Here is a 14,109-nt window from a genome sequence, read left to right as displayed (position 1 = left end):
ACAAGGATTTCTAGAACTCGAAGGAGTAACTGAATTGGTGCTTCATCCAGCGCCCCACATCCTGGTGGCTCTGGAAGCCTCATACTGGGTCATCAGCTGTGCTGACAGAGGCCTTTAGGAACAATAGAAACCTCAAGGGGGTGCTACAGATGAGGCCAGATGGCAAGTGTGTAGCAATCTAAAGATTCCTTGTGTGAGTTCCAGCGAAAACACTTAAAGATCAATTGCTGCTCTTATTGTGTTTATGTAAACAAACAGGCAAAATTAAAAGTGGACTTAATACAGTCCCTTTAATGACAATGAGGGTAATCTTAGGGAGAAAATTCATAATTCAAGGAAAATCACAGTGCTTGACAGTAGACATTAGACTAGCGTAAGTAACTGTTTTCATAGTTTGTTTTCATTTAGAAGTTAAAACTGGATTTGTAATATCATCAAAGATACTCAAGTTACAGGCAAGAAGGATCTGCCAAATTGTCATTATTAAATGTCATTTTAGCAAAGACCTTGCAACTGGATGTCTTGCAGGTTCAGAGAATGGTGTGTGGGTTGCTGTGTGAATTAACCATTTTGCACAAGTTTGCTTATTGCAGGTTTGCCTATTCATCTGACAGGCCTCTGAATCCGTTCCAGCCAAGGGGCCAAGTCTTACTATACAGAGACCTGGAAGACTCAAGGCCCTGAACAGCAGTTGGCTGAACAATGGACTGGTCCCTATGACACATTCTTCCCTGAAGCTGATGGGAATCAAGCCCTGAATCCACTACACAGCACCATTATTAATTACCCATGATCATCAACTCACTAACTAAATTTATCTCTTCCAGAATAGAGGCTATCAGGTTACAGATAATCATCACAAACAACTGTTGACCTCTGGGACCAGAGACTCCAGGCCTCTATGACGGGCCGATAGGAGGACACTACCCTCTGCCTCCTTGAACTGACGTGCAGTGTCCCTGACAGTCCTGGGAGTTCTCCATCAACTGCTACATAGAATAGGGTGAGAGTTTCGTGGTTCTCAATAGGCAAGGTCCACTGTCCAATCCAAGGCCGACGCAGCTACAGAAGATGGACCATCACCCCTTAGCCACCCAAAAAAGAGTTTTTGAGAGCCGCATCTCTCAGGAGGGAATGTTGCAGGAGATAGCGTAGGAAGAGCTCTGAGACTGTGCTGCTGTTGCTGGACAGCGGCTAGCATCCGGGTTGCCAGGCAACACCAGGGTTTCTCCAGTAAAGCTGCACCAATCTACATTCCCACCAACAGTGCAAAATGGTTCCCCTTTCTCCACACCTCACCAGCCCTAGTTGTTTGTTGTTTTATTGATGATAGCCATTCAAACAGGTGTGAGATGGTTTCTCATTGTGTTTTTTTAAAAAATCATGTTTATTCTATTACAGGTGTCTCAATTTTCTTCCCTTTGCCCCCTCCACCCATCCCACCCCCCAACCCAGACCCGCTCCCACAGTCAATTCCCACTCTGTTACCCATGCCCATGGGTCATTCGTACATGTTCTTTGTCTAGTCCCTTCTCCTTCTTTCCACCATTGTCCTCCTTCCCCATCTCCTCTGGTCACTTTCAGTCTGCTCCATGTTTCTATGCCTGTGGTTTATTTTGTTTATCACTTTATTTTGTTGAATAGATTCCACTTATAGGTGAGGTCACATGGTATTTTTATTTCACTGACCGGCTTATTTCACTTAGCATAATATTCTCCAGTTCCATCCATGTTGTCACAAAAGGTAGGAGTTCCTTCTTTCTTTCTTCTTAAATGCAGGTTGATTTTTATTTATTTATTTAAAGGTCAAAATCCATTATAAAATATTTAAAAATTTAAATCCATTATAAGTCTTAGCAATTAAAGCAACATGACACCAGCACAGAAATAATCAAGATCAGTGAAATATAATGAGCATTCTAGAAACAAAGGTATATATCTGTCTAACAATGTATATATGATTAAATTGATATTTCAAATCAATGGGGAAAATAAGACTTATTCAACAAATAAGGTGCATGGACCACTATTACTTAAAATAAAACTAATATAGAGCCCTATTTCACACACTATACAAAAAATATTCAGGTGTTAAAATCAATATGTAAAATCTAAGGAGTTTTAGGAGAAACTACAAAATAATATTTTTCATTCCCAGGGGTAAAATATTGAAACCCAGAAACCATAAAATAAAATATTGAAAATATGACTATATTAAACATTTAAGACTGTATAGTAATATACATATAAAAAAAGTGAAATGGCAAGTAATAGAATAGGAACACATCTAAAAAAGGGTTAATAGGTTTTTTTTTAGGAAAAAGTTCTACAACCGTTTAGTCAAAAAATGGATAAATAATACCAAAAAGTCATTTAAGGTTTTTGAAAATAATAGAAATAGGCAAGAAATATACAAAAACAGGTTTAGTTTCAACAAATAATAAAGGAACACTTAAAATAACACATCATTGTCACAATCAGATTAATAAGTATTAAAAATATTGGTAATATCAAGTATTGGTGACTGTGAAAGGAACGGGGTATTCATAGACTCTTTTTCTTGATCTTCTTAAAGCAGTCCCTTTAGCAGATATTGCAGCGCTGGTTTGGTGGAGGTGTATTCTTGCCGGAGTCCCACTCCAGCAACCTTCAGGGTCCCACGGGAATGGATGGAGTCGGCGCAGTGAAAAGATGAGGGGTCAGGTATGGAGTTGCAGGCAGTCTGTCTGCAGCGCGCAGTCAGTCCTTTATTTATATTCAGACATTACATAAGTTGTGGTTAAGTACTAACATAAATCAGACATCAATTCTTTCAGTTTCCCTTACCACATAGTCTTGGGGTTTTAAAGCCCCACTTATTTTTACCTCTATGCTGAACTTTATTTCTATTACTCTTAGTCTATATTTATAACTAAGCATTTAAGTCCTAAAGCTTATACTGCTAAAGCATACTCAGCAAAGGTTATTTGTGGGAGCCTTGCAGAAGTCCTGCGGTTACCCCTGTCTGGCATATTTTCACTCATAATTTCTGATATAATACCAGCACCCTATTTTTTTATAATACTTATTTAATTGTTTGCTAATAGCATTCCTAGATTCCTTTATTCTATAACACTAGGGGGCCAAGGAGTCCTGACCGTGCCAAGGCCTCTAGGGAGCTCAATTCCTGCCACCTCACATGTTTTCCATTTTTCACTACCATTCTTTCTCCGTCCACGTTTGCCCCTGTGTAAGGCAATGGTTCAACAGTGGTTTCAGGCACCCATATTTACTTACATTCCCCGTTTTCCCCGGGGCTTTATTTATCCTGGAGCTTCCCATGTTTCCTCCCCACCTGGGGGCTGCCCGATAGCCCACAGGCTTGGGTGATTTGGGGGCTTGTATGAGGGCCTGCAATTCCTCCCCTCTAATTTTCTTATAGACTTCTTTAAATGGGGTACGGGGCTCATTGGTCAATTCCTTTTTCCCCTGCCCTATTTGTCTCATTCCCTGGAACTCCCGCAACACCATACAAAGGGGCTGTTCTATGAGCAATCGGGCATACCCCCAAGAGGGGGATTATAACCATAAGTAAACAGGAAAGTCCCAAGAGTCGAGCTTATGGACATCTGCCTTGCGATTGTCCACGTCCCTCTGCGACCTTGTCAGACAGCAGGGCTAGGTCGGCTCCCGGCATATTCTTTTAGCCTTCTTTTGTCTGGGAAACTCCTTATTTCACCTTCCATTTTAATTGAGAGCCTTGCTGGGTAGAGCAGTCTTGGTTGCAGGCCTTTGTTTTTCATTACTTGGAATATTTCTTGCCATTCCTTTCTGGCTTGTAGCGTTTCTGTTGAGAAGTCAGCTGCTAGCTGTACCAGGGCTCCCTTACATGTTACTACCTCTTTCTCTCTTGCTTCCTTTAGGATTCTCTGATTGTCTTTGATAATTGCCATTTTAATAATGTGTCTTGGAGTGGGCCTCACTGGGTTCCTCTTGAATGGGACCCTCTGTGCTTCCTGGACTTGTGTGACTTTCTCTCCTTCAATTAGGGAAGTTTTCCATCATTACTTTTTCAAGCAGGTACTCTATGCCTTGCTCCTCTTCTCCTCCTTCTGGTATCCCTGTTATGTGGATATTATTATGTTTCAGGTTGTCCTGCATTTCCCTAAATGCCTCTTCATTCTTTTTGAGTCTTTTTTCATTTTCTTGCTCTTTCTGGGAGCTTTTTTCTACCTTATCCTTCAGCATGCTGATTCATTCTTCTGTGTTCTAGCCTGCTATTGATTCCTTCTACTGTGTTCTTCAATTTAGAAATTGTATTCTTCATTTCCTCTTGTGTGTTATTGATAGTTTCTATGTCCTTTTTCATGCTGATATACTTTGTAGTAAGTTGCTCATGGTTTCCCTGTAGTTTTTTGTAATTATCACTGAGCTCATTGAGCTTCCTTTAGAACTATTGTTTTGAACTCAATATCTGATAGTTTACTTGCCTCTGTTTCATTTACTTCTCTTTCTGGCAATTCTGCCTTTCCTTTCAACTGGGGGGTGTTTCTTTGTCTTCCCATTATTTGTGAGACTCTCCTTTTTGGCTTCTGCTTCTTAAATTGATCTGTCTTGATTTCCTGACTTTGTGGTGTGAACTTCTACGGTAGGAGACTGCTGTTTTTTACCTCTAGATCTGGCTCTAATGATGTCAGATGTTGACTGTGTTTGAACTTAGACAGTCTGTTCAAGACGTCCAGGAATCTACTGTCTGGCTGTCTCCTTCAGTTGCTACCCTCTCCATTCTCTCCCCAAAGCCTCCATCTCCAGTCTCTCCTCAAGTGTCTCTAGACCACTCTGCCACCCCTTTAGCCAGGGATCTACTATCTGTGGCTGCTACTCTGTACTCAGCAGTCAGGCTTTAGCACCACCCGGCCAGGGCAGAGTCCCTCTCTGGGGTGGAGCTATGGTGTCTTCTCATGCTGTTGCCGCTCAGGGGAGTGGTCTGCCTGAGCAAGATGGCTGCTGCTGTATGGGGGATGCGTCAGCACCAGGACCCCGCCAGCCACTCTCTCAGTTCTCTCCCCAAAGCCTCCTTCCCTAGTCTCTCCTCAGGTGTCTCTAGCTCACTCTGCCCCCACCTTTGCTGGAGCCCAGGGTAAGTGGCTGCAAATAAAAATGTATGTGTTTAGTCCTTTAAAAGTCTCTTTGCGTCTCCAGCCACTGCTCTCTGGCACAGAGCAACCCTGCTACTTTTCGCAGCTGGTTGTTATCTGTGTGCTTTGGTGCTGTAGGCTGGAGGTCTCTGCTTATGCTTTAGACCCCACTCTTCTCAGGGGGATCAAACTGGCCATCTCAATATCCTTCTAGTGCTGCCACCCGTGGGTGCCCTGCCTGCTTTCTTGAGTCTCTACTGCACTCCTTACCAGTTAGATTGAGCTAAAGCTGATTCTTCTGTCTGTCTGAGGTTATAAGGCTCCTCTCTCGCTATTGTTCAGTTGTTTGTTCCAGGTGATTTCTCCACAATTGAGTTGTAATTCCAGATTGGTGCTGGGAGGAGGTCAGTGTGACTTCCATTCACTCCTCTGCCACTGTGATTTTGTCTCATTGTGGTTTTAATTTGCATTTCCCTGATGATTAGTGACAATTTGCATCATTTTTAAAAAAAATCATTTATTTTTAGAGAGGGGGCGGGAGAGAGGAAAAGGGAGAACAACTTCTATGTGTGAGAGATACATCTATTGGTTGCCTCTCACACAACTTCTACTGGGGACCTGGCCTGTAACCCAGGCATATGTCCTGACTGGGAATTGAACCAGCAACCCCTTGTTTCACAGGCCAGCACTCAATCCACTGAGCCACACCAGCCAGGGCATGAGCATCTTTTCATATGTCTATTGGCCATCTGGATGTCCTCTTTGAAGAAGTGACCATTCAGGTCCTTTGCCCATTTTAAATTGGGTTGCTAGTTTTTTTTGACGTTGAGTTGTGTAAGTACTTTAGAAATTTTTAATATTAACTCCTTTTTAGATGTATCAGAGAATATGTTCTCCCAATCTTTTTTTTTTTTGTATTTCCAATATCTCCAATGTTTATTTTCATATTCACAACAATCCTATGAGGAAGATGGAGCAGGTTTATAACTAGCTATTGAATGGTTTCATATTTTTCACCATGCCTGTTGTAATGCCTGGATGAGTTGAATAAAGCAAGTATTTACTTAGGACTTATCATGTGCCAGGAACTATCAGAAAAATAAAAGAAAGAGTTCTTGCCCTCTAAATACTTACATCCTGATTGAAGAAACACAGGCACATCCACAGGCAGAGTGGCTATCCTCGGCTTATTCACAGTCTTTCTTTAAGCTCTAAAATATGCTCATAAGGTCCTGAATCCTCTGAAGGGGTAGGGCGATGGTAAAGACCAGCTGACAGGAACAGACCCAAGGGACTATTTATAGCAAGAAGGAAAGGACAAAAGAATGCCTTCATGGTTCATGAACATGAGGTCCATGGAGAGCAGAGTATCTTTACAATGCTGTCTGTAGCCTGAAAGGCAGACTAACTTTTTCTTCCCCAAAAGACTGGAGGTTCACGTCTGTATCTTATAAACAAGGTCTCCAAACTAGGTTTAACAGAATTTCAGAATCTGACCAATGCACCACCTTCAGGCTATCTCATTCATTGTTGTGATGCACAGATGCATTCCTATAACCTTTTGTTCACTGTGGCTAACATGTCTCATCTTTTGTAAAAGCCATAATCATACATGTGATTAATCTCACCACTATTCATCTTCTTATGAAGACTCTAACTTCAGCCTTAATAGGCTGAATGAGGGTAAATGAGGGAAGAGCCTCATAAGATTGAAATAAAAAAATAACCTTCAGAATTCCAGTACTGCTTATCTTAAAAACAGTTCTGAGACTCTGACGTTATATAGCATGTTGTCCATCCCAGTATCGCCAAAGAACTCTAGTAGAGTGACCAAAATGAAGTTCATTAAAATTCTGGATTTTATCTCCAATTTTAAAGAAGAGTTGATTTAAAATACTACAAATTACTAAGTAAAAATTACCATATTCTGTAAGTAGTTGTCACAACTCATTTCATTAAACATTGCTGGCTGCTTCTCCTGAAGCTTTACCCTAGTTCAGATTCCAAAAGCTCTGTTTTGACTCTGACTGCCCGAATCCCATCAAGCATTAACATTCTGTTTTCAAAAGTGTTAATATTCTTCATTGTTTTCCTTTTCATATGGATATTAATTCATCCGTTTGTTTCTAGAGTCACATTGATCCCATTTACTCTTATTCAGAAAGTATTTCCTTCATACTGAGGGGCCAGATCACATGATATGCTAAATGTAGGCTAGGCCGGTGGGTGGAGGCTGCCTAGTCGTGAGCCCGGGTCTAGCATGGGGAGCCTTGCCAGGCCTGCATCGAATAACCCTGGGGCCCAGCTGAGGGGGTTGCAAGATGACGCTGCTCCTCCCTCGCAGCCCACAGCTCAGGAAAGCAGAGAGGCGCAGGTGGGGGCGGGGGTGGTGGGGAGTTGCGGGGGAGGGGGCTGAAAGGACCAAATCCCCAAACAAAAGTGCTCTGGGTCCTCCTCCCCAGAAACAAAGTCCTCTATGTTCTCCCATTCTGTGGGCTTTTTATTTTGTTGATGATTTCCTTTGCTGTGCAAAAACTTTTTAGTTTGATGTAGTCCCCTTTGTTTATTTTTTCTTTTGTTTCCCTTGCCTGGGGAGATAGAGGCAATAAAAAAATTTCAATGAGCAATGTCCAAGATTTTGCTGCCTTTGTCTTCTTCAAGGATTTTTATGGTTTGGGGCCTAACATTTAATAAGTCTTTGATCCATTTTTTAATTTATTCTTGTGTGTGGTATAAAATGGTAGTCTAGCTTTATTTTTCTGCACGTTATCTGTCCAATTTTCCCAACACCATTTATCGAATAAACTGTCTTTTACCCATTGCATGGGCTTGCTTCCTCTGTCAGATATTAATTAACTACAAAGGTGTGGGTTTATTTCTGGGCTCTCTATTCTGTTCTGTTGATCTATGTGTCTGTTTTATGCCAGTACCAGTCTGTTTTAATACTATGGCCTTGTAGTTAGAGTTTGATACTAGGTAGAGTGATTCCTCCAATTTTGTTCTTCTTTCTCTGGGTCGCTGTTGCTATGCAGGGCCTTTTGTGGTTCCATATAAATTTTTGAAATATTTGTTCTAGTTCTGTGAAATACATCATTGGAATCTTGATAGGAATTGTGTTGAATCTATAGGATAGGAATTGTGCTTTGGATAGTATGGGCATTTAATGATGTTAATTCTTCCTATCCATGAATGCAGTATGTCCTTCCACTTATTTGTATTTTCTTCAATTTCTTTCTTCAGTGTCTTATGATTTTCCATGTCTTTTACATTCTTGGTTAGGTTTATTCTGAGGTATTTTATTCTTTTTGAAGCAATTGTGAATGAGACTGTTTTCTTGATTTCCCTTTCTGTTAGTTCATTATCAGCATATAAGAATGAAACAGATTTCTGGATATTAATCTTGTATCTTGCTGCTTTGCTGAATTCATTTATCAGTTCTAGTAGTTTTTTGGTGTAATCTTTGGGGATCTCTATGTACAGTATCATGCCATCTACAAATAAAGACAGTTCTACTTCCTTTTTTTCAATTTAGATGTCCTTTATTTCTCCTTCTTGTCTGATTGCTGTGGCTAAGACTTCCAGTACTAGTTGAATATGAGAGGTGATAGCAGACATCCCTGTCTTGTTCCTGATCTTAAGGGGAACACTTATAATTTTTCCCTATTGAGCATGATGCTGGCAGTGGGTTTGTCATATGTGGCCTGTATTATGTTGAGGTATGTTCCCTCTATTCCCACTTTGCTGAGAGTTTTTATCATAAATAGGTTCTGGATTTAATCAAAAGCTTTTTCTGCATCTATTGATTTGATCATGTGGGTTTTATTCTTCATTTTGTTTATGTGGTAAATCACATTTATTGATTTGTGAATGTTGTATCAACGTTGCATTCATGGAATAAATCCCTCTTGATCATGATGTATGATTTTTTTGGTGCATTGCTGTATTTGGTTTGCTAATATTTTGTTGAAGCTTTTAGCATCAATGTTCATCAGGGATATTGGCCTGTAATTTTCTTTCTTTGTAGTATCTTCATCTGGTTTTGGAATTAGGATAATGCTGGCCTCATAAAATGAGTTTGAGAGCCTTCCTTCCTCTTGAATTTTATGAAATACTTTGAAAAGGTGTTAAGTTCTTCTCAGAATGTTTGGTAAAATTCACCTGTGAAGCCATCTGGTCCAGGGCTTTTGCTTTTTGGGAGTCTTTTTTTTTATTACTGCTTCAATTTCATTAGGAATCTGTCTATTCAAATTCCTGATTCTTCCTGATTTATTTTTGGAGGGTTGTATGTTTGTAGGAATTGATCCATTTCATCCCAGTTGTCCAGTTGGTTGGCATATAATTGTTCATAATATTTTCTCACAATCCTTTGTATTTCTTTGGTGTCAGTTGTTATTTCTCCTCTTTCATTTCTGATTTTATTTATTTGGGTCCTTTCTCTTTTTTTCTTGATGAACATGGTTAAAGGTTTGTCAATCTTGTTTATTTTTTCAAAGAATCAGCTCTTTCTGTCCAATTCTATCTTTTTCAAAGAATCTGGATTCATTGATTTTTTTATATCTTTTTTTAGACTCTATTTCATTTATTTCTGCTCTGATTTTTATTATTTGGGTTTTGTTTGTGTTTCTTGTCCACATTCCTTTAGGTGAGAAGTTAGATTGCTCATTTGAGCTTTTTCTTGTTTTTTGAGATGCTATGAATTTTTCTTTTAGGATTGCTTGTCCAGTGTCCTACAGATTCTGGGTTGTTGTATCCTCATTTTCATTTGTTTCAGGTATCTTTTGATTTCTTCCTTGATCTCATTGTTGACCCATTCTATGTTTAATAACATGTTATTTAGCTTCCATGTCTTTGCGTGTTTTTCTGTGTTCTTCTTGTGATTGCTTTCTAGTTTCATAACATTGTGGTCAGAGAAGATGCTTGATATGATGTCAGTCTTCTTAAATTTATTGAAACTTGCTTTGTGTCCTAACGTGTTGTCTACCCTCAAAAACATTCCATGTGCACTTGAAAAGTATATATATTCTGTTGCTTTGGGGTGATATGCTCTGAAGATATCAATTAAATCCATTTGATCCTGTGTGTCATTTAAGACTGCTGTCTCCTTGTTGATTTTCTGCCTGGAAGACCTATCCATTGAAGTTAATGGGGTGTTAAAATCCCCAACTATGACTGTATTTCTCTTGATCTCTCCCTTTATGTCCATCAAGATTCACTTTACATATTTAGGTGCTCCTATGTTGGGTACATAAATGTTTACTAGGGTTATAGCCTCTTGTTGGATTGTTCCCTTTATCATTATGTAGTGTCCTTCCTGTCTCTTCCAATAGCCTTGATTTTAAAGTCTATTTTGTTAGATATAAGTACTGCTACCCCAGCTTTTTTTAATTTTCCATTTGCATAAAATATCTTTTTCCAACCCTTTATTTTTAGTCTGTGTGTATCTTTTGATCTGAGATGGGTCTCTTGTAGACAGTATATATATGGGTCTTCTTTTCTTATCCATTCAGCTAACCTGTGTCTTTTGGTCAGAGCATTTAAGCCATTTACATTTAAGGGGATTATTGATAGATACATATATAGTGCCATTTTACTGTTATGCTGTTTCCCTCTATGTTTTTTTCTTTCTCTTTTTCTTCTTCTTCTTCTTAAAGCAAGCCCTTTAACATTTGTTGCAGCACTGGTTTGGTGTTAAGAAACTCCTTCTGCTTTTTGTTGTCTGGGAAGCTCCATATTTCTTCTTCAATTTTAAGTGATAGTCTTGCTGTGTAAAGTAGCCTTGGTTGTAGGTCCTAGCTTTACATCGCTTTGAATATTTCATGCCACTCCCTTCTGTCCTGAAATGTTTCTGTTGAGTAATCAGATGCCAATCTAATTTATGCTCCCTTGTAGGTTACTACCTGCTTTTCTCTTGCAGCTTTTAGGATTCTCTCCTTGTTTTTAAGCCTTGTCATTTTAACTATGATGTATCTCAGTGTATGCCTCTTTGGGTCCAACTTGTTTGGGAATCTGAGTTTTCTGGGCTTGTATGAACTTTTCTTTCACCAGATTAGGGAGGTTTTCAGTCATTATTTCTTCAAACAAGTTCTTGGCACCTTGCTCACTCTCTTCTGCTATTCCCATGATGTGGACATTGTTATCCAAAATGTTTCTTAAGCTCTCCTCATTTAAAAAAAAATTTTTTTCCTTTTGCTACTCTGCCTGGATGTTTTTTCCTACCTTGTCTTCCAAAACACTAATTCAGTCCTCTGCTTCATCTAACCTATTCTTTATTCCTTCCAGTGTATTATTTATTTCAGATATTGCATCCTTTATTTCTGACTGATCATTTTTTATCATTTCTGTCCTTTTTTTCATGGTTTTGAGTATCCTTATAATCATGACTCTAAACTATCTGATAAATTGCTTGCCTCAATTTCACCACGTTCTTCTGGAGAATTCTCTTGTTCTTTCATTTGGGGGACTGTTTCTTTGTCTTCCCATTTTGACTGCTTCTTTGTATTTGCTGCTTTAGTTGCTAAGCTAATCAGCCATGCAACTGATCAGTTGTTAATCTAATCAAGCTGTAATCAGCAGTTGGGCTTAAGCTCTTCAGGGTAGGGGCAGAGTAATGCCTGCAGGTGGGGCTATTGCTTCCCCTCAGGCTGCTGCCATTTGGAGAGGTGTGCTCTGCCTGAGGAAGATGGCTCCTGCTGTATGGAGAATGACTCAGCACCGGGATCCTTGTAGCTGTTCCTTCAATTTTCCTCTTCTAGCCACCAGGCCCAGACTCTCCTCAAGTGTCTCTTGTCCATTCTGCCCTCCCTATACCGGAGCCCTCTCTATACCAGAACCTTCCCTTTACCAACACACAAACAAAATTTTGTGTGTTGGCTCTTTAAGAGGCTCTCTGTGTCTCCAGCCGTTTCTCCCTTGCAGACAGAAACGCTGCTGCTTTTCACAGCCGGATATTATCTGGGCTCCTTTCAGGCTCTGTTGTTGTAGGCTGGGTATCCCAGCTTGAGGTTTAGATCCCACACTTCTCAGGGGGAACCCCCACTTCTAGCTGCTGCAATATCCCTCCGGAACTTCAGCTGTCAAAGATGGCCTAATTTGGATATACAAAATGTACATTGAGTAAATGCTTGCAGTGCTTAAAGTAGAAGGTAAGAATAATTTATTCAAAGGACTAGATGAAAGAAAACATCACAGTGATTATGAATAGTAATTTTAATGATACTAGGCTAATTTACTCTTATACCAGATGGGAGTTTCTCAACATTGGCACAATTGGCATTTTGTGTTGAATAATTTCTTGTTGGGGATGGGAGGAAGAAGGAGAAGCTGTCCTGTGTATCAGAATTTTCAGCAGCAGAATAGCAATTGCACCTGAGTGTGACAACTGAAAACATCTCCCAAGTTGTCCAAATCACCCCTCTTACGTCAGAACAGTGCACCTTTAAACCAATGGCTTGGTGATTTTACCACCTTGAGGCCAACCTGGGTGTGAGGGTGATGTTGGGGGAGGAAGGGAAAGCTAGGTAATGGGATTTCCTGTATTTTATCTTGAGCATTATCCTGAGAATTTTTTTAAAAGGTAGGGAAGGAAGATGTAATATGAGAAGCAGAAAGGAATCCGGAATTTGCTTTTTAAAATGTTCAAACCCTGATTAGCTCACCTGAATCAGCATGTCAACATCGATTACTCTTGGCCACATTGCTTTTCTATTGCCCTTCAGCTGGGCTAATTGTATCATATTATAAACAGATATCTTACCGAGGGATTCTAATATTTACAAATGTTGTCTCCTAGGCCTCTGGGGAAAAAAAAGTGGCTGGTTTCAAAATATAAAACACTATCTTTATAAAAAAAAAAATGCCACAACAACAAAAAAACCCTACTATCTTTAAATAGTAAAGAAGTGAACAGCTTAGTCAGAGAAAAGCCTTTTATGTCTACTTGGGAGTTCTGAATCTTTGGACTGACTTGTTAGTTCAGGTAACCTAATCAGCATTTGAACAGTTTAAAAAGCTAATTTTGCATTCCGTGCTCTCCGGCCAAGAGAACTGCAATCACAGTTGCCCTCCAGGTAGAAGTCTTAATGAGAGTTTTCAAAGCAGAGAAATAGTTCAACCATAATGCGCATGTCCTAAGGCGGAATAAAGGTGTAATGATCCCCAGAATGAGAACACAGCTTCAGACCGAAGCAGGCAACTCCACAGACTATAACAGAATGTATTATAGGGCAATTTACTTATGGGTTATTGGGCCAGAGCGAACAGTGGTTTTTATTAATTATTGAGATATAAATGTTGAAATCTCCCACTATAACTATGGACTCATTAATTGGCTTTTTCAGTTCTGTTTTTCATCCCTGAATTTTCAAGCTTTGCTATTAGTTCTGGATACATTTAAGTTTTTTATGTCTTTTAATGAATTAACCCCTATGTTATTAGGGAATATTCTTCCTTATCTCTGGCAATAATTCCTGTCATAGTTTATATCTTATTAATATAGCCCTCCAGCTTTCCTGTTTCCATGGTATATCTTTTCTCATTGTTTTAGTTTTCATCTTTTGATCTTTAACTTTAAAGTGGGCTTTCTTTTGCCCTGTCTGGGTAGCTCAGTTGGTTGGAGCATCATCCAGACACACCAAGGTTACAGGTTCGATCACTGGTCAAGGCACATACAAGAATCAACCAGTGAATGCGTAAATGATGTGGAACAAATTTCTCTCTCCCTCCCTCCTTCTCTTAAAATCAATAAATAAATAAAAATAAAATAAAGTAGGCTTTCTTTTTGTTGACAGCATATATTTATGTCACACTTTTAAAATTAAGTCTGGGAATCTTTTATAGTTGGAGTGTGTTCTGATTATTTTGTGTTTTGTTTAATTATTGAAATCATTGCATTAGAGGTACCATTTTATACCTTTAGTATTCTACTTTATCCTATTGGCATATTAGCTTTATTTATTTATGTACTTCTCTAGGTATACATATTTTTTTACTGCTA

General features: G+C 39.3%; 1 protein-coding gene across 3 annotated transcripts in view; it reads left to right on the top strand.

Moving 5' to 3' along the window:
- The first annotated feature begins 11,979 nt into the window (after window positions 1–11,979).
- ABCA8 (ATP binding cassette subfamily A member 8) overlaps window positions 11,980–14,109 on the top strand; it is a 77,255-nt gene continuing 75,125 nt past the window's right edge. For 2 of the 3 annotated variants that reach the window (XM_054573093.1, XM_054573096.1), the window contains exon 1: window positions 11,984–12,259. The gene's annotated coding sequence lies outside the window, so the exon portion shown is untranslated. Of the gene's footprint in view, window positions 12,260–14,109 lie in introns of all 3 variants that reach the window. The other variant, XM_054573097.1, reaches the window with a different exon arrangement.

The sequence above is a fragment of the Pteronotus mesoamericanus genome, unplaced genomic scaffold (genome assembly GCF_021234165.1).
Source record: "Pteronotus mesoamericanus isolate MK-2021 breed Mesoamerican mustached bat unplaced genomic scaffold, CSHL_Meso_final contig_246, whole genome shotgun sequence".
In the NCBI taxonomy this organism is placed as follows: Eukaryota; Metazoa; Chordata; class Mammalia; order Chiroptera; family Mormoopidae; genus Pteronotus; species Pteronotus mesoamericanus.
Note: the sequence above shows the minus strand (reverse complement) of the source record. Positions and strands in the feature narration are given on the sequence as shown.